The 21109-nt window shown below is 42.4% G+C and overlaps 1 long non-coding RNA gene across 1 annotated transcript; it reads left to right on the top strand.

Moving 5' to 3' along the window:
- The first annotated feature begins 6776 nt into the window (after nucleotides 1-6776).
- On the top strand, nucleotides 6777-9413 carry LOC134864036 (uncharacterized). Its single transcript, XR_010165779.1, has 2 exons — nucleotides 6777-8202; nucleotides 8396-9413. It is a non-coding gene; the product is annotated as an uncharacterized LOC134864036 (long non-coding RNA).
- The last annotated feature ends 11696 nt before the right edge of the window (nucleotides 9414-21109 follow it).

The following is a 21109-nucleotide window of genomic DNA, read 5'->3' as shown; positions in this document are numbered from 1 at the left end:
GTGTTTTTCCCATCTTCTTTCAGTGAACTGAGGCCGTTTTTGTGATTTTCAGCTTCTTTCAGTGAACTGATGCCGTTTTTGTAATTTTCAGCTACTCTCAGTGAGATAAGACACTTTTGTCATTTTTAGCTTCCTTCAGTGAACTGAGGCCGTTTTTGTGATTTTCAGCTCCTCTCAGTGAGAAAACCACTTTTGGTGCGTGACACACTAAAATGTTTCTAACTTTTGTTTTTGTTGCTTAATTCTCCCAAAACAGCACGCACATACAGTGGGGCAAAATAAGTATTTAGTCAGCCACCAATTGTGCAAGTTCTCTTATTTAAAAAGATGAGAGGCCTGTAATTTTTATCAAAGGTATACCTCAACTATGAGAGACAAAATGAGAATTTATTTTAAATTATTGTGCAAAATAAGTATTTGGTCAATAACAAAAGTTCATCTCAATACTTTGTTATATACCCTTTGTTGGCAATGACAGAGGTCAAACGTTTTCTGTAAGTCTTCACAAGGTTTTCACACACTGTTGCTGGTATTTTGGCCCATTCCTCCATGTAGATCTCCTCTAAAGCAGTGATGGTTTGGGGCTGTCGCTGGGCAACACGGACTTTCAACTCCCTCCAAGGATTTTCTATTGGGTTGAGATCTGGAGACTGGCTAGGCCACTCCAGGACCTTGAAATGCTTCTTACGAAGCCACTCCTTCGTTGCCCTGGCGGTGTGTTTGGGATCATTGTCATGCTGAAAGACCAAGCCACGCTTCATCTTCAGTGCCCTTACTGATGGAAGGAGGTTTTCACTCAAAATCTCACGATACATGGCCCCATTCATTCTTTCCTTTACACGGATCAGTCGTCCTGGTCCCTTTGACTGTTTGAGGTTGTGGACAGGTGTCTTTTATACTGATAACGAGTTCAAAAAGGTGCCATTAATACAGGTAACGAGTGGAGGACAGAGGAGCCTCTTAAAGAAGAAGTTACAGGTCTGTGAGAGCCAGAAATCTTGCTTGTTTGTAGGTGACCAAATACTTATTTTACCGAGGAATTTACCAATTAATTCATTAAAAATCCTACAATATGATTTCCTGGATTTTTTTTCTCATTTTGTCTCTCGTAGTTGAGGTATACTTATGATAAAAAATAAAGGCCTCTCTCATCTTTTTAAATGGGAAAACTTGCACAATTGGTGGCTGACTAAATAATTTTTTGCCCCACTGTACATGAATGTCCAAGAATACACATGAAAACTTGCAAAATAATTGGGTTGCCCTAATATAATTGGTGATTTTGACATGTTCACTGAACTGACGCAGTTTTTGTGATTTTCAGCTTCTCTCAGTGAGATAAGACACTTTTTTTCATTTTTAGCTTCTTACACCGACCTAATGCTTTTTTTTGGTTTTTCTGCTTCTATAAAGTGAACTGAGTCTGTTTTTCTGTTTTTCAACTTCTTTCAGTGAGCTGATGACATTTTTTGTTTTTCGGCTTCTATAAAGTGAACTGAGGCCGTTTTTATGATTTTCTGCTTATATAAAGTGAACTGAGTCCGTTTTTGTAACTTTCAGGTTATTTCAGTGAACTGAGTCCCTTTTAGTCATATTTAGCTTCTTTCTTTGACCTGAGTCCGTTTTGGGCCGTTTTCCGAAAATCACAAAAAAGTCATCAGTTCACTGAAAGAAGCTGAAAATTGCAATAAAAAGATGTCAGTTGACTGAAAGAAGCAGAAAATCACGAAAACGGCCTCAGTTCACTGAAAGAAGCTTAAAATGATAAAAGTGTCTTATCTCACTGAAAAAAGCAGAAAATCACGAAAACGGACTCAGGTCACTGAAATAAGCTGAAAGTCACAAAAAAGGCATCAGTTCACTGAAAGAGGCTGAACATCACAAAAGTCTCTTATCTCACTGAAAGAAGCTTAAAATCTCAAAAAAGATGTCAGTTGGCTGAAAGAAGCAGAAAATCACAAAACGGACTCAGGTCAATGAAAGAAGCAGAAAATCGCAAAAAAGACGTCAGTTCACTGAAAGAAGCTAAAAATGACAAAGGTTTCTTATCTCACTGAAAGATTCTGAAAGTAAAAAAAAGGCATCAGTTCACTGAAAGAAGCTAAAAATGACAAAAGGGTCTTATATCACTGAAAGAAGCTGAAATTCACAAAAAAAACGCATCAGTTCACTGAAAGAAGCTAAAAATGACTAAAACGGACTCAGGTCACTTAAATAAGCTGAAAGTCACAAAAAAGGCATCAGTTCACTGAAAGAAGCTGAAAGTAAAAAAAAAAGGCATCAGTTCACTGAAAGAAGCTAAAAATGACAAAAGTGTCTTATCTCACTGAGAGAAGCTGAAAATCACAAAAACGGACTCAGGTCACTGAAAGAAGCTGAAAGTAAAAAAAAAGGTATGAGTTCACTGAAAGAAGCTTAAAATGACAAAAGTGTCTTATCTCACTGAAAGAAGCAGAAAATGACGAAAACGGACTCAGGTCACTGAAATAAGCTGAAAGTCACAAAAAAGGCATCAGTTCACTGAAAGAAGCTGAAAGTAACAAAACAAAGGCAACAGTTCACTGAAAGAAGCTGAAAATCGCAAAAAAGACAGTTGACTGAAAGAAGCAGAAAATCACAAAAGTGTCTAATCTCACTGAAAGAAGCTGAAAGTCACACAAAAAGGCAACAGTTCACTGAAAGAAGCTGAATTTCTGAAAAAGACGTCAGTTGACAAAGAATCAGAAAAACACAAAAGTTTCTAACCTCACTGAAAGAAGCTGAAAGTCACACAAAAAGGCATCAGTTTACTGAAAGAATCTGAAAATCTAAAAAAAAATGCCAGTTGACTGAAAAAAGCAAAAAATCACGAAAGTGTGTCTTATCTCAATGAAAGAATCTGAACGTCACACAAAAGACATCAGTTCACTGAAAGAAGCTGAAAATCGCAAAAAAGTGTCAGTTGACTGAAAGAAGCTGAAATTTTCAAAAAAGATGTCAATTGACTGAAAGAAGCAGAAAATCACAAAAGTGTCTAATCTCACTGAAAGAAGCTGAAAGTCACACAAAAAAGGCATCAGTTCACTGAAAGAATTAAGCTAAAAATGACAAAAAAAGACATCAGTTGACTGAAAGAAGCTGGAAATCGCAAAAAAAGTGTCAGTTGACTGAAAGAAGCTGAAATTTTAAAAAAAGATGTCAGTTGACTGAAAGAAGCAGAAAATCACAAAACTGTCTAATCTCACTGAAAGAAGCTGAAAGTCACACAAAAAGACATCAGTTGACTGAAAGAAGCTGGAAATCGCAAAAAAAAAGTGTCAGTTGACTGAAAGAAGCTGAAAATCGCAAAAATGTGTCAGTTGACTGAAAGAAGCTGAAAATCTCAAAAAAGATGTTAGTTGACTGAAAGAAGCTACAAACGGGCTACACAGCTACAATTCACTGAAAGAAGCTAAAAATCACAAAACCAGCCTCAGTTCAGTGGAAATGTCAAAGTTACAAAAACAGAGTCAGTTCAGTGAAAGAAAGTGAAAATTACAAAAGTGTCTTGTGTCGCTTTAGAGAAGCTGAAAATCAAAAAAACGGTCTCAGTTCAGTGAAAGAAGATAAAAATCACAACAAAGACGGCAAGTTCACCGAAAGAAGCTAAAAATGACAAAATTGTCTTTTCTCACTGAGAGCTGAAAATCACACAAAAAAAGTCAACAGTTCATTAAAAGCTGAAAATCGCAAAAACGGTATTAGTTCAGTGAAAATGTCAAAATCACAAATTGTAAAAGAGCAACCCACTTCTTTTGCAACTTTTCATGTGTACTCTTGGATATTGATGTGCTTTTTGGGGAGAATTAAACACCAAAAAGAAAAGTTAGAAATATTTTGGTTTCTCACGCACCAAAACTGTTTTTCTCGCTGAGGAGCTGAAAATCACAAAAACGGCGTCATTTCAGTGAAAGAAGCAGAAAATCACAAAAACGGCCTCAGTTCAGTAAAAGAAGCTAAAAATCACCAAAAAAAAAGACGTCAGTTCACTGAAAGAAGCTGAAAATCACAAAAAAGACGTCGGTTCACTTTTTGTTAACAACTTTTTATTGTTATTTTTGATTAATTCATATTAACACAAAAGAGCATGTATACAGATACAGATATCATTTTAAATTATAACTTAAATAAATTCTTGGCATATTGTGCATGTGTTACCTTTCTTTCAGTCTCGGACAGTATCTCGGCTCCGAACCGTAGTTGGGATGCTCACTGGCCTTTGAATGTCTGACCGTGGCTCATTTTCAGGCCGGTAACCAGCCGCCCAGGCTATTTGTACTTTTAACAAAAAGATGAGGAGGCGTTTGGGTGCCGTTGGAACATCCGCCACTTTATTTCCCACAGAACGTGATAACATGTCTTCAAGCAGGTTCATAATGAGCTAAACTGGACACTTTTTACCTCTCTACACTAAACATGTGCGCCTCACCGCGGTCATCGCCATTACACAGCCGGACAGTTCTCTTTCCCACAACCCCCAGTGCACACGTCACACACATACCTCCCGGCTTCCGTTCCTAAAGGGGACAGGCCAAGCCTGTAACACTACCCCCACTCTGGATGATAATTATACCATTAACATCACTCCAGCATGTACACATTATTAAGGGATAAGCATGAGACATTGATGGTATTAAACACATTCTCCAAAAATCCAGATTTCCCACAGTCCTTGAAGGCATCCTCTTCCCTGTGGAAGCAACTGAAAGTGAGAGAAAGTCCATAAAAATGTCCTTGAAGCATACTGCATAGATCCCTTCAAATGTAAACACACACACATGCTGAAATCAACATCATTATATCCTGTGAAGTTGTTAATCAAACCAGGTCAGTATAACACAGTGTGACTTTACTCTTACGTTTCCTTTACGTTGTTTCTGGGAATTGACCCTTCATGCATGCAAGTGTCAAACAGTGAAGCAGCACCCAGATCACTCATTACTACCAGATATTAACTCAAATTGGAACTATAAAATATTTTTGGTATAGGCGTGTTCACGATCGGCTTGGCTTGGCTTGGCTAGGCTGATCACGCAGATGAGAGCTGCATGTGTCTGAGGGGGCGGGCTATAAAAGAGACCGCAGCCAAGCGCCGTCAAGTCGGACACCAAAGTAGACGTGATTATGGCAGCTATCGCGGCATTTGCGTTTTACATGACAGACGAAATAAAAATGATGGAATTACCGGTGCTTTTTCATGAGGAGTATCTCGACCAGAGAAAGTGACTGCAAGCTTTTCAAAGTTTTAATAAAATTTCACTATTACATATTACACAACTACCATATAAATAACAAATAATTATAAGCAATGAAACATAAATATATATCCGTAAAGCCAACATTGGTAAATTAATAGGCTAATATTCCATGTAGAGGAAGAAATTGTTTTTTTAAATTATATTTGTATTATCATTCTATGTTTTTATTCGTGTAGGGCTATTAACAAGACCTCACATCACATAAACAGGCCTACACCACAATGAACAGAAGTTTACATCCAGCGACCAAAATAAAAATAACCACATAATCTGGCGACAAGGTGACCGCTGAGTGCCGACCTGAACACACGTCACTGAACTTTAATCAATAGGGAACAATGTAGCTGTGAAAGAGGCGTTGGCTAGCCGGGTGCAGCCGGCGAAAACCGCGCTGCCTAGCGCTACACGGAACGCCTCTACTTTGGTGTCTGACTTGACGGCGCTTGTCTGCCATCTCTTTTATAGCCCGCCCCCTCAGACACATGCAGCTCTCGTCGGCGTGATCAGCCTAGCCAAGCCAAGCCAAGTCGATCGTGAAAGCGCCTGGTGACAGTAAAGTAACTGAGAAGTAAACATGAAACATACGTGCTTCCTATGCGACCAGTATGAAATGGGGTAACAGTAAAATTAAAACATCTCCGCCATGTTAAAGAAAGGGGTCATGGATAACGACAAATTATTCTGTTGTTGTTGTTGTTGTTGTTGTTGTTGTTGTTTAATTGATTGTGAGGAATGAATTAAATGCTTGCCGAGTTGAAAAGTGTGCATGATGCACATGAGAATATCCATAAATCCATCCGGGACAGGATGAAAGTGTCACTTAAAATAAAATAAAATAAAGTATGAAGCACAACGTTGCGGACAGGGGACATGCCCCACCATAGGACATTTTTGAAAATTAAACCCTTAACCGGTGACTTCTAGTGAATTTTGGAGAAACAAATTGAGACTTAAAAATTATGAGATGAACTTTCAACCGATTGAAGGTATCACATATTACTGCATTCAAGCATTACCTGACCATGCTCCCACTGATAATTGTCAAATGGCTGTGGAAAATACTGGAATTTTCACTTTGTCCCTGTCTGGGGTTTGGGGGACATAAACAGTAGCCTATTACATACGCCTGACTCAGCAGTACACAAACAAACTAAAGATTTGATACAATTAATTAAATGTATTGCCAACTGTGGTTATTCCATAAAAAAACTAACAATAAGTAACAACCGGAGAATAACTATTTTGAGTGGAATGAACTTGACGTAGGCCTACCACAAAGTCAAACACCAGAAATAAATCTCATACTACAAAACGTAGAAGAAATGTCCCCCTTCAATTCAGATATTTACAAACTATTTACGATTAAGCAAATAATATTCAGGTATATTATTGCTGTAAGGTGAAACATCCTAACAGTTTTAGCTGCAAACACCCAACAGTTTCAAAGTGCAGAAACACTATACTGCCTGCATGACTTTTCTTTCCTTAGCAACTAGGGATGTTAACGGTTAATCGACTATCGATTAATTGTCGAAAAGAATTTACTCGATTAAATTAAATTAATTGTGACTAATTGAACATTGTAATCTATGACCGTTTCCCACAGGACGTTCTTGAACGTGACCCGAGATTCTCGCGAGCCGCTAGAGCTAGACACAAACTTGAGGCGGCAAAAAAACTAAAACAAACAATGATGAGGCGGTCAAAACGGAGTGGAGTGTGGGAGCATTTTAGATTAATTAACGATGAAAAAGACGCACAATGCAAACTTTGCGGTGCTACATTTAAATACAACAGCTCTACAAGTTCGTTAAGATACCACCTGAACAACTTGCATGTAACGTTAGCCATTCCGTCGCCTTCACAACCTACAATTGCTGCTGTGCTGGGAAGGCGAGTATGCGACCAAAGAAAAGCAGACGGCATTACTCAGAGAATTTGCGGGATGATTGAAAGAGATATAATGCCAATTAGCACCACCGAGGCCGAGGGATTTCGGGAGCTGATACAATTCATGGAGCCAGGATATAACATCCCTTCGCGAGCGACTGTGACTTCCAACTTGGAGGCACGCTACGAAATTAAGAAGGCTAAGCTAAAAACATGTTTGTCCGCGGCTAATGTGGCTCTGACGACGGATTGTTGGACAGCACTGACTACAGAAAGCTACATCACGATTACTTGCCACTATATTGAAAACGACTGGCAGGTAAAGTCGGCAGTCCTTCTTACGGAGAGCTTATCCGAGAGACATACAGCTGATAATTTAGCTGCCAAACTGAACCAGGCTGTGGAGTCATGGGGACTCACCGGCCGTGTAGTAGCCTGTGTGCACGACAACGCTCGGAACATTGTTTCAGCAAACAACCCCGCACGAGTCAGTTGGAAGTCAGTGTGTTGCTTTGCTCATACTTTAAATCTGGCCGTCAATGACGGATTCGCTGCTGCTGGTGTCAACCGAGTAATTGGAGCTGCTGGCAGGCTGGTCAAGCACTTCAATCACAGCACACCAGCAACGAAAGCGCTAGAAGCAAAACAAAGACAAATGCAGCTACCAGCTCATCGGCTCATTCAGTCCTGTAAGACCAGGTGGAACTCTGTACATGCGATGTTTGGCAGACTCGTAGAACAGCGATGGGCCGTGTGTGCTGTGCTATCAGACCGCTCAGAGACCAAGCTTTCAGATGCGAGGACGCTGGAGTTGAGAGACGACTTCTGGCAGCTTATGGAGGACATAGCGCCAGCACTAGAGGCTCTCCAATGTGCTACTACTGTAATGTCAGCAGAGGCGGAGGTATCCATATCCAACACGTACCCCATCACATTTAGTCTGATTAACACGCATCTCAAGATGGCAAATGGAGACAGCAACAGAGTGGCGGAATTCAAATCTAAAGTGCGCACTTCGTTGGGGGAACGGATGAAGGTAAGCTATGGCCATTAATTAATTAAACTCTTCGATCACATTTGAGCTATATAACAGATTATGGGGTGAATCACTTATCACCAACACATTGTCACAGTGTAAACTGCGTTTTTATGCAGTTGTACCCTTGTCATGTCAAACCTTATTAAATAAAACTCTAATGCTAGCTTTCTCCTTTATTTAATTTTAACAGGTTGAGTCTGAAGACCTCACATCAACAACACCAATGATAGCAACGATGCTGGACCCACGGCATAAGCACCTGGGATTTCTAAGCCCAGCAAGCAGGATCTCAGCTAATACCAAACTGCTTGAACTGGCTATGGAAGAACATGTGGACTCCACATCAACAAATGAAGCCACCACTGGAGATGATGTGCCAGTCCAGGGAGCTACACTTCAGAGACACACTTCTGCTATGACTCTTCTACTGGGTGAAAACTATACCACCAGCAGCAACGATGACATTAAAGAGGAAGTGGACATGTTTCTGAAGGATGCCTCACCACTCCTTGATTCCAGTCCCACAGAATGGTGGAAAGTCAATGAAGGAAGATTTCCGAGGCTGGCAAATGTGGCACGACGATATCTGTGCATACCGGGCACGTCTGTCCCATCAGAACGTGTATTCTCAGCAGCTGGCCTGACTGTAAACAGGCTGCGCACACGACTTACTCCTGACCACGTTAATATGCTTATTTTCTTGAACAAAAATAGAGGGGTCTAGGTCAGGAGCCTATTCAAAACACATTGAGACAGGAATGTTTTTGTTTCAGGAGAGGTAGCCTATATCTTCATTTGACTGTTCTAAGGGTCGCCCTCTAATGTTACTGTCACCTTCCTCGGGGATGATTTAAGTTGTGTTCAGAATATATTTGAAGTTTCCAGGGCTAGTTATCTTACTGTTACCTTTCTCAGACCAAAGGGGATTATAAATGCTGCTAATGTTTCAAGTTTTACATATGTAGTTAACCAGATTATAATGTGTAGGCTTAATATTGTGTAGGCTAGGCCTACCCATATTGTTTAGATTTCTATTTAAAATTAATTTTATTTTGCTTAATGTTTCACATGCGACAGGTGAGCCAGTGCACAATTATTTTGTTATGTATTTTAATTTTCTGTGCTTAATGTATTTTGTTAAACTACATAAATGCCATTATCTGCACATTATCCTAACTGGTACAATAAAACATCAATTGTGCAATATAGCATGCATTTTTATTCAGTAAATAAGCAATATTTAGCTTTTAATGTTAAAGACACTATTGATACACTGAGAAATTTACATTCTCAGGAAAAAAGCCGTTTATATCAGTTAATCGTTAATCGATCGATAAGGTCAATCAACTAATGATTAATGAATTAATCGATAATTTGCATCCCTATTAGCAACCGTTGCCACTAGTAAACAAAACCCACCTAAGCAAGTCACGTTTAAAAAGAAATCAGTTGATTGGAATATTATCTTATAACTTAGCCTGCTTTATGGTAGTTTAAAGTGCTGCTCCAGCCAGAAAACACGATTTGGCTCTCATTTCGCTGTAGTCTTAAGTTAATAACCTCAGCCGCACGTTTTCTATAAACACGTTTTCTTGTTTTAGATTAGTCAGATGCTAGCTAGCTACCTAGCTAGCATCGTTAAAATAATCAAACTTAGCCTACCTTGCAATGAAACTCTCCCTGTTTTGTCTGTCAACTCCCTCCAACTTTCTCCGTATTAATTTCAGTCTTACTCACTAGAGCCCATCCTGTTAATCCTGTCGACCACGTCGTTGAAGTTTGCTGAAAGAAAGGCCTTTTTCGAAATCTCACGTTTATGTTGTACTCTCTTTAAAGGTTAGCACTGCAAAGCACTAACACAGACACACAGAATATTGTAGCAGAGAGTTGGTGGTGATGAACATTGTTATTTGTCAGACTTACTGTCAATCATCTTTACAAGGATGCGCAAAATGGATTCAAAGCTGTGAAGCGGCGTTTAACGACAACGCCTCAAAAGGTGAATTGACCAATCAAAACATTAGATATTGTCCCATTGACCGCCAGCCAAACGCTTAACATCTTGAAGCAGCGCTTAATTGTGTAATGCCACGTTTGGCCTGTGAGAGTCACTGTTTGTACAGCTTACTTTGTCAGTTTGTCTATGCAATACACAGCAGCACAAGCAAGTAATGAATCATTAAATATAACAAAAACACGTCTATGTGACGTTTTTCGCTTTTGTGAACATTTTTATTAAGCATCGCTTCATCTGCTTAAGGGGCGCCACTGGTGAGAATGCTGGTCATTGACTACCATTCAGCTTTCAACACTATTGTGCCTACCTAGCTCGTCATCAAGATCAGGGACCTCAGGCTGAACAGCCCCCTTGGTGATTGGATCCTGAACTTTATGACAGGCAGACCCCAGGCAGTGCGGGTGGAAAACTTCACATCCTCCACCCTGATCCTCAACACTGGAGCCCCTCAAGGCTGTGTGCTCGCTCCTTTCCTCTACTCCCTGTTAACACACAACTGTGTGGCAACGCACAGCTTCAACACCATTGTCAACTTTGCTGACGTCACAAACGTCATTGGCCTGATCCCTGACGGCAACGAGGCTGATGGTGGAAAAAATCTCAGTCTGGGCCAGTTTAAGGTCCGGACTTCCTCCCCCATTTTATCAGGATCCGAAGAAGTTGCTGGAGGCAGTCAAAGTTTGAGGCAATATAACTTTTTGTTATGTCAAAGACATGAATCAAAGTCTGAGCAGACCCCGGGATCATACTGCTTAAAAAACATTGTTCTAGCACTTTTATTACTGCTTATTGGTTGACTTGGGGGTAGGAGGACAAACCACCTCCCGTTTCTTTATTTGCATTTACGTACGTACGTTTCCGCACACGTGTCCTGGATGCATTCCATCACATTGACTGCTTCTTGACCTTCACCAAAGTTCCGCATCAAGTGAGAGGAGTTTTACAACTGTTATTTTTCCCAGTCATAACCTCGTACCCCATTAGCTTCAGAAAATGTGAAAAATATTAAAACACACACACACACACACACACACACACACACACACACACACACACACACACACACACACACACAAACACACACACAGACAGAGAATGGGGGACCTGTATACAGACATGTATACTAGCCTTTGCAGCAGACACCCCTACTCTCCTCCAGATAAAGTTACACACTAATTCTGATGGAAACACTTTTTCTAACAATGTATACACACTAACATAACATTGTATTATTAAACTGTATTATTCTGAATCATTATTGAAGGGTTTTAATTTCTATAATAATATGGTCTAAAAGAATCCAATAGACTGCTCATCTAAATTTAATAGGATTTATGAACACAAATTATATGACAAGTTTACAATGGACACTCGGCCGAAGTCTTCTCCCATTTAACTCGTCCACAGTCCACTTTTAAGTGGTTAGCTGTCTACAGCATCGTAGGAAAAAGGGCTGATCTCCAACTTTTCAAATAGTTTTCTACTCTAAGGTTCCTCCGGTCTCGTTGTCACTCATTGGTTAGCAGCGGGGGCCAGATCCTATTGGCCCCCTGTCGTCACATGGGCATAATATCTTCTATTAGCTGATGCAAACGGAGGAGGATCCATGACGTATTTGGCTACGTCATCTTCTTCTGTAATAATTCTCACATGTTACCTTCATTCACGTAATTAATCAGACATTCAATGGGATTGTTACATAATTAAATACACAAAGATACATGATAATGTAGCGTCAAAGAGTGGTAGTATGTATATCCACGTATCATTGTTGTACTCACACACTCGATCTTCCTTTAACTACATGATACTTGAGGCTAAAAACAATAACGTCCGCTACTACCGGAAGTTCGAGCTTTGTTCTGTCCGGAAACAGTGAATTATGCCATTTAAAGTTCCACTTCAATATATTGATTCATCTCACATTATCTCCAACCTCCCTTTCCTGACAAACTCCTGGAAAGAGCAGTTGCCGCCCAACTCCAACAACACATGTCCAACCACGAGCTCTATGAACCATTTCAGTCTGGTTTAGCCCATCACAGCACAGAGACTGCCCTCACTAGTTACTTGGCGCCGCCGTGAGTGGCGGCCTGTTTAAGCAGCTCTCCTTTGTTTCCACTTTTTCTTGTCTTTTCTCTATTTTTTTTCTGCACTACTGCTACTTTATACTGTACTTCATTTAATTGTAAGTGTTGGGACATTGATTTCCAAATGGTATATATTATTGGTAGGATTTTTTTTTACGACTTTTCTATGGATAGCAACAGCAGGACTATCTCTTACTCAAGAGAAGTGCTCCTCTCCCTCCGTGGCCGAGTTGCAGCGCAACCGAGGCATTTACCAGCTGTTATACGCAGACATAGACGGGGGACATGCACTGGAGCCTGCGTGAGGCAAAAGAGGGCAAATAATAGGAGGAGATTTATACGAGCCGACAGAGACAAGCAGAGCGGCAAGAATAGAGGAGGAGGACTTGCCGTCTTGATTAACAAACAATGGTGTAACCCTGGACACGTATCGGTAAAGGACAGTATTTGTACTCCGGACATTGAGCTGTTGGCGGTGAGTTTGAGGCCGTATTTTTTTTACCTAAGGAGTTCTCACACACCATCGCTGTTGTTGTTTAGATCCCACCAAGCAGGCGAATGATGTCCTCCACTCCTCCATCGCGGGATTACAGAAGCGGCACCCCAGTGCATTTATCATGGTTAATGGAGATTTTAACCATGTTAAAGTCTCCAAAAGCCTTTCAAATTCCACCCAGTATGTGACCAGTGGCACTAGGAAAAATAAGACACTGGCCCTGCCGTATGCCAATGTTAAGGAGGTATACAGCTCCACTATTCTCCCACCCCTTGGCAGCTCAGACCACAACCTGATCAGGCTTGTTCCCAAATACAAGCCCCTTGTCAGGAGACAGCCTACCACTAACCCTAACCCTAACCCCTAACCTCCGGACAGGTCAGGAATCAGCTTTCGAAGATCAATGTGAGAAAGGCCGGGGGGCCAGTCAACACCAACCCCCGGGCACTCAACTTGTGCGCTGGACAGTTTGCAGGAGCTTTTCAACACCTCTTCAGTCTCTCTTTGAAGTTAATGAAGGTGCCTGAGATCTGAAAGACTTCCTGCATTGTCCCGGTGCCCAAGAAACCACGCCGCAGCACTCCAGGAGACTACTAGGCCAGTCAATCTATGCCATTTTTGGGTCAAACCCACCACAAATTGCAATAGTAATGAAACAGACATTTTTCAATGTCAAATGTAGTGGAGAATGACATACTAAAAGTCAAGGAAAATCGGAGCATTGGAACATTCCCAAATTTTGCAATCCTTAAGAGAAGGTTTTAAGAGAAAATCTGCATACAATTTTCAGTGTATATTTTAGACAACTGTTTTTAACAACTGTTTTCTTGATAAATCCTAATCAGATCTTGCAATTTTATGTCCCTGAGACCTGCAATGTGATGGCTTTATCTGAACAGGTTCATCTCTTAGTATATAAACATTGCTTCAATGGAGTTATAATGTATTTTAACCACATGCCAGCTTCAAAGTGTAATGCATTTTGGGGGGTAGGGTAGGACATTTCTGTCGGTGTTCATGTTCTCCTGCCCCATTGCTTGAATATGTCTCTGGAAACATGAACCTTGATATTTCCTGTAATTATCTCTTGAAGATATGAAAATTCAATGAAAAGAAGTAGAGCAATAATCATTTCAGCATTCTTTTATTACAAGAAAAATCCTGAAAAACAAAAAACGATATCTGAATGAATGAATTGAATGAACATCTCCATGTACCAGACCACATTGACAAATTATTAATCTTCTTCTGGATCACTTTCTGGTTCTGGCAAGGTCACATTAGAACAGTGAAGTCCTTTGCATTCACTGCAGGCGGAAGAGCATTCCAGGCTGTACTTGAGACAGCTGCATCGTCGGGTGCTGCAGTCTGCTTTGCAGCCACAGTGGATGGCATCTAGCAGGTAATCTGGAGCAGGCTTCATCTCAGTCATAACGGGAACCATTCTCTCGTCACGGATAGCCCATCCCCAACCATTGGCATCCATGCCAACTCCTTGCCACTGCTGAACCTGAACATACACCCGTAGGCAATGTTGCTTTGCAAATGCTGATGTAGGGGGCAGGGTACGAGGCTCAACTCTGACAGTGCTTGTTGAAACCTTCTGGCAGAAGCGTTGAAGCCTCAGCATGTCCAGTGTTTCCCCGGGCTGGCCATTATACAAGCAAACCAGGGCATTTTCTCCAGCTGTCATGACATCCTCTTTCAACGCTCCAGGAGTGTTGAACGTTGCCAAAAGCTCGGAGAAATACGCACTGGAGTTCAGCTTCTTCAAAGCTGCTGATTTGCCAATTGAGTACAGTCTTGACGTGGTATCACAACCCAGGAGTCCATGTGCGACAAGAAGCTTGTCACACACATGGCGTCCAACTGTCTTTTGCATTTGCCCGATATTCCAACATCTTGCTTGCCTCCTTGACGTCAGCTTAGGCTCAGGTTGGAAGAACAGGTTGTGTGATGTGGGCCCAGCACGACTGCATAGGAGAACAAGAAGATCGGTGTCATCGCCAACTAGCACAGTGTCCTTGGTGTTTGCACATGCAATGGCTGTCTCCACTATGAGGACATCTGCACCTGCCCTTGCATGAAGAACATCGTTGTGCTGCCGTTGAAGGTCATCACTCAGTAGATTGATGAAGCGTTGTTTATTTGTTTGGTTGGCAAGGAAGTCATCTTTCTTCATAGTACATACCATGTCCTTTGTGAAGTTGACAAGGGGACTGCTGTGAGATCGAACGCGCCTGCTGTGCGCTACATCTTTGGTGGAGGGTGCGCTCACATATCCATCAAACACTATGACAGCGTTACCATACCTGTCTCTAACATATCGTACGTAGTGACTGGAGATTCCTTCATAGGTCTCGCCAGAATTCCAAGGAATTCTGTGTAGCAATGCCCCACCATCCAGAACATATTGCACATTCTGTGGCAGCACTGTGTTGCGAACGGCAAGGGGGAGTTGTTTCCAAATGGCCTCAGCTAGCGCTGGCTTGTCGGCCTCAAGCAGGATATAAATGGTCTGAAACAGTGCTGGTGGGTAACTGCATAGTTCGTACTTGAAGACATCAGTGAGGTCATCACAGCGTGATCCTGTCGTACTCAGACGTTGGAACAACAGTTGTGGATCTATCAGAACAGATTCTTTGCCAGTTTTCACTGATGAATGTGTGTCAAAAGTCACAACCTGATTTTTTTTCTTGAACGTGTGATCAAGAACCTTTTTGTCAACCATTCCATCTAAGATCTTCCTGCCCACTGACGCTGCTTGGTCAGCATTGACCAAATCTCCAGCTGTGATGCCAGTGTCAATGCTTTGCAGAGTTGGATCGTTTCCAAAGGGATCCTTTGATGACAGGTAGCCAATGAGTTTGTGCGTGTCATCTGTGTCCCGTGCTTGTCGAGCTGCTCTTTGTTCTTTGTGCTGGTCACTGGTCCCATACTGCGTGTGTAGTCTTGCAAGGCCATGTTGACCTCTGCACATATGGGGGTGGACAGCAGCCATGTGATCCTTTGCGACTCGCTCATGCCACGACCCCTTGTCAGTCCCCCTGTGGTTTTCACACTTCTCATGAGCACTTGCTCGATCAGAAGATCTGTGGACAAGCCGGCCCAGTACCGATCTGAGCGCCGCACTACGTGATATCCATTCTGGAACTGATGGTGGACCTCGGGATGCTGAATAGACAGTCGTTACAGTCGCTGCAGGTAGACGTAAAGAGATTTGGTGTAGAGATTGTGGCCTGCAGCTGCCAGGTAGGGCAACATGTCGTGCAAAGCGTGCATGTGCAGACGCCAGTCACCAGTGCGTTCCGACCTCAGGAATGTCCTCAGAATGTCTATCATGTCCATGTATTGCAGCCATAGCTTGCCTGTGCATCATCTATGCTTTGCATTATCTCGTCTTCACTTGGTTCGTCATCTCCTAAAGTGCCCTGAGGACCATCATCCTTAGCCTGCGAACAAGTAGGCACTAGCGTACCAAGTATCCTTTCTGCGAGGAGAGTGTTCAGTGCTGCATCAACCAAGAGATGCCCACGGATAGCTCGGTCATATGCCTTGCCAGACAGCATGTGCGTTACAGTGTTCTCGGCATACACCAGTTCCAGAACAGAGCGCAGTCCAGGTCCTGACATGATATTTCCAATACTCCCCAAGAAGCTCATCAACATGTGGAAGCCTCCCATGCGCAGTACAATCTTACGCAAGTCACTGCCCTCCGATTGACTTTCGATGATGGTAAGCGCCTTCCACCAAAGTGGTTGGTCAAATGTGATGATGACCTTTGCGTTGTACTGTTCGGCGTGCTCAGATAGAAATGTCAATGTTGAATAGATGCAAGTTGGATCACTGCTGTTCATGTCGATCATGGGAAGCAGGAAGACTGCAGACTGACCTGGATGTACACCAGTGTGCACGGCTTGCATCATGCCAGACCATGCTGGTCGTGGTGAGCGCAATGTGAGGTACAGCTTCAAGAGGAGGTCAAGGTTGGTAGATCTGTCCTTTTCCATCTCATCTTGTAGAACCTCATACCTCAGAGTATCTAGCCCATCGCAAGGTGATGTCAGATGTCGGATGTTTATCCGGCCCACAGCTACAACATCCTTCAGTGTCACAGACACACGTGGCACTCTTGTTGATGTCCGGGTACCTGGAGTGACAGACGCAATCATTCCCATCCCGTCGAATGTGTTGAGGCCATCTATTGTACGGATGTTGTGATCAACATTGTCCGCCATATATTGGATGACCTGCTCTGGCCGGTAGTTTGGTATGTCTGTCCCTAGTGCAACTGCTGCACTCCGTTCATACCTTTGTATCTCACGATAAGAACTGCAATATCCGTGGGCATGGAGCGTGTCGATCAAGAACTTTGATGCAAAATGATGGTGCATCTGTACACCCAGTCCTATCTGTAGGGGTGCCAGCAGCACTCGGGGACAAATTGCCTGCATGATTGCTTGGCCTAGAGAACCAACTTTCCTATCAGCATCTTGGCCCACAAAGAGTGTTTGAAGAAGGAGTTTTATTGATTCAGGTAGGAACGACATGGCTTCTTCTGTTGAGGTCATTTCAGTTGAACATGGGTACATATCTATCGACTGTTCAACGGATTTGACATCACTTTTGATCAGTTTTGCTGCCGTCTTAATCAGTATCATCTTCTCAGCTTCAGATGATGTCTCCTTTGGCCTTTGATAGAATTCCTGAATGATCGCAGAGGCCCTGTGGTGAAAGGTCACAACATTCTCTTTGCCATTTATTTCAGCGATGGTGATATCCTGACCAAAGTGCTTTTGGATACATTCCTTCATGTAGGTGAATCCATAAGGTGTGCAATCAGTTCCAGCAAGAAATCCCCCCATTTTCTCTATGAGATCCGGTATCGTTGTCTGTTCCTCGTCATTGGCTTTGAGGTACTCTGCAACTTTTATGAATGCATCATTCCGTGTGACATCAACCGGTCTACCATACTTAGGTCGCTTGCTTGGCACTGTAAAGAACTGGCGAGGAATCTGCTTCCCAGTTCTGAAGTTTATGCTACATATATTGTGATAGACTGCGTCAGCGGCATGCAAGTCCTGGGCGAATTCTACTCGAGCCTTTACTGTCTCTGACCATGCATCATTGCGTTCAACACAGCTCTCTGTAACCTTCCTCTGGAAGTCCATTGTTCGGACTGGTATAAGTTTATGTGTTTTTTCTCTGCCCTGGTACTTGTCTGGTGTTCCACAGAACAAACAGTGTTCACTGTAGTGAAACGCAGGACTGGCAGATCGACGCGCACACACAGTGCCGCTGGAACCACCAGTACAGTCATATCTCTGTTTTCTGTTGTCTCGCTCAATAGACAGTTGGGAGCAGAAGTCCTTCCTGCATTTGGTGTGTACAACTTGTCCAGGTGCAACACTTATATCAGCCTGCCGTAAGTCATTTGCCTTGCTTATTCCATCACACCCCTTGGCACCTACTTTCGTGGTTTGTTCGCCATTGCCGAGAGACTTGCCGCAGAAAACGCAATCGTCCATGCTACTGGTTCAACTGAAAAAAAACCAAAAGGCTATTAAACGTTAATTATCTCAATGTATTTACCCTTAGGGGAGAGGGGGGCTTCATACAAGAACCAGAAAACATAAACATTCAACACAACACTTTCCATTTTTAACCAAATAACAGTTTGTATAGTGTGTGTGATGTGTGTGAGTGTGTGTACGTGTATGAGCGACACTGAAGCCAAACTTCCCCAGGCCGGCTATTCCCATAGACCTCTAAACAAACTAGATCATATTAATTTTAACCAAATAAGTTAATACAATTGCACCCAATGGCTTAACATGTGCCAACCAACCCCAAAATCAGTGTGCCCACCAACCCTACCCACATTAGGACACACCTCTCTACTAAAATGATGTTAGCCAGCTAGCATCACTCACCACTGACTTTCAAATTTCATATAAAAATATAGCTGATTCCTATCTCTATCAACTGAAATTAATACATTTTCTATATCTCTTTGTACTACAGTTCTGTAATGTATTAGTGGGAGGGGCATTTTTTTTGTTTTGACACTGCAAAATTGAAAAGTTGTCCTCACCTCAACAGATAGTGACCTTCAGATGTTTTGATAAACTTAATATGTTCAGGTCAAGAGGGCAATCATTTATTTTAATGTTACATTTTTTGGGCAGTGCCCTCTACAGGCCTGGAAATTAACTGTGTGCCAACCAACCCCGCTCTCCCCTACATGTTACAGGCATTTTTTATGCATTGTGATCAATTGAAAGACAAAAATAAGGTAACTACATCCTAACTGACATCTTTTGAGAAATGTGAAAGAAATAACATTTCTATTAGCGTATTTTCATGCATAACTTTCAAAAAGTGGTTGCTCGAAATGAATGTGTTCCAATGCCTCGATTTTCCTTGACTTTTACTATGTTATTACATGGGTCAAAAGAAGCAAAAATGCCAAGTTTCATTACTATTGCAATTTGTGGTGGGTATATCACTAAAATGACTGGCCTATTAGAATGAAGACGTTGGATGAGAGAAAAGGTTTACTCAAAGAGCATTCCATCTGATACAAATGTTGCATATCGACAAGGCACCCGGGCCAAAGACTGCAAAGCAGTGATTCACTGTTCAGAGTGCAACAGCAACAGTCACGTGTCAGCACTGCATGCTGGCCCACTGCCCTGGTCAGTGAAAGATCCAAAGACACCTACAGAGGGTCAAGGCGGGGAGCCAGACAACCCAAACTCCATTAAAACCTCGTCCAGTTGCACAGAGGTATGTGGAAAGGGGCTACAGGGAAAGTCATGCTCGAAGATTTGCCTGGTCTATGTTTATCCAACCAAGTTCCCTGAAAAGAAGAAGAAAATGTATGCAATGTTAGATGACCAGAGCAATGTATCACTGGCAAGGTCTTCCTTTTTTGATATGTTTGACGTACAAAGTGAAGCTCTACCATATACAATGAAGACATGCTCTGGCATAACAAACACCAGCGGAAGAAGAGTCAACGGCTTCACCATTGAGGGGATGGATGGGAAAACATCCATGCCATTACCGACACTCACTGAATGTAACCAGATTCCTGATAACAGGAAAGAAATACCTACTCCTGAGGCTGCAGCTCATCACCCTCATCTGAAGTCCATCGCGTCTCTGATACCTCCACTGGATCCCTCTGCAGAGATCCTTCTCCTCCTAGGCAGGGATATCATCAGGGCACACAAGGTACGCAGTCAGGTGAACGGCCCACATGACGCACCTTACGCTCAATGTCTTGATCTAGGGTGGGTGATCATAGGGGACGTTTGCCTCAGAGGAGCTCACAAACCCACTGTGAGTTCTTTCAAGACAGGCATACTTGAAAATGGGCGACCCAGTTTTCTCACCCCCTGTGATAGCAGAATACACGTCAGGGAGAGGTACACAGACACCTGCCCCCTACATGAAAAGACGCAGACTAAGGAGGATGTAGGCAAACACATATTCAAGCAAACAGTAGATGATTATAAGCTGGCACTTTCTGTAGAACACCAGACATTTCTGGATATCATGAACAGAGAATTCCATAAAGATGAGGCAAATAGTTGGATGGCTCCACTCCACTTTCGTTCCACTCGACAGCGCCTGCCCAACAACAGAGGTCAAGCTGTCCATCGTCTAATGTCCCTCCGTCGGACGCTGAAAAAGAACACAGAGATGAAAGATCATTTTGTGGATTTTATGGAGAAGAGGTTTAAGAAGAACCATGCAGAACACGCTCCTCCCATTAGTGCTGATCAAGAATGCTGGTATCTCCCGAGCTTTGGCATTTACCATCCGCAAAAGCCTGGAACAATTCGGATAGTCTTCGACTCCAGCGCTCAATGCCATAACGTATCCCTTAATGATGTGCTGCTCAAGGGCCCAGATCTCAACAATACCTTGGTCGGTGTGCTCATCTGATTCAGACTCGAACCTTATGCAGTGATAGCAGATGTGGATCAAATGTTCCACAACTTCATCGTCAAAGAGGAACACCGGGATTACCTTCGGTTCTTGTGGTTTCAGAACCACGACCTGGATGGAGACATTGCAGAGTTTCGAATGAGGGTCCATGTATTTGAAAATTGTCCATCACCATCAGTCGCCATCTATGGGCTAAAAAGAACAGCCATCGAAGGCGAGGAAGACTATGGATGTGATGCAAGGATGTTCATCAAACGCCATTTTCTTGTGGATGATGGATTGAAATCCTTCTCTTCAGAGACCGAGGCTATTAATGTGCTGCGCAGAACTCAGAAAATGCTG

This window comes from Eleginops maclovinus, chromosome 5, assembly GCF_036324505.1.
Source record: "Eleginops maclovinus isolate JMC-PN-2008 ecotype Puerto Natales chromosome 5, JC_Emac_rtc_rv5, whole genome shotgun sequence".
Lineage (NCBI taxonomy): Eukaryota > Metazoa > Chordata > Actinopteri > Perciformes > Eleginopidae > Eleginops > Eleginops maclovinus.
The sequence above is the reverse complement of the archived record's forward strand: the minus strand, read 5'-3'. Positions and strand labels throughout refer to the sequence as shown.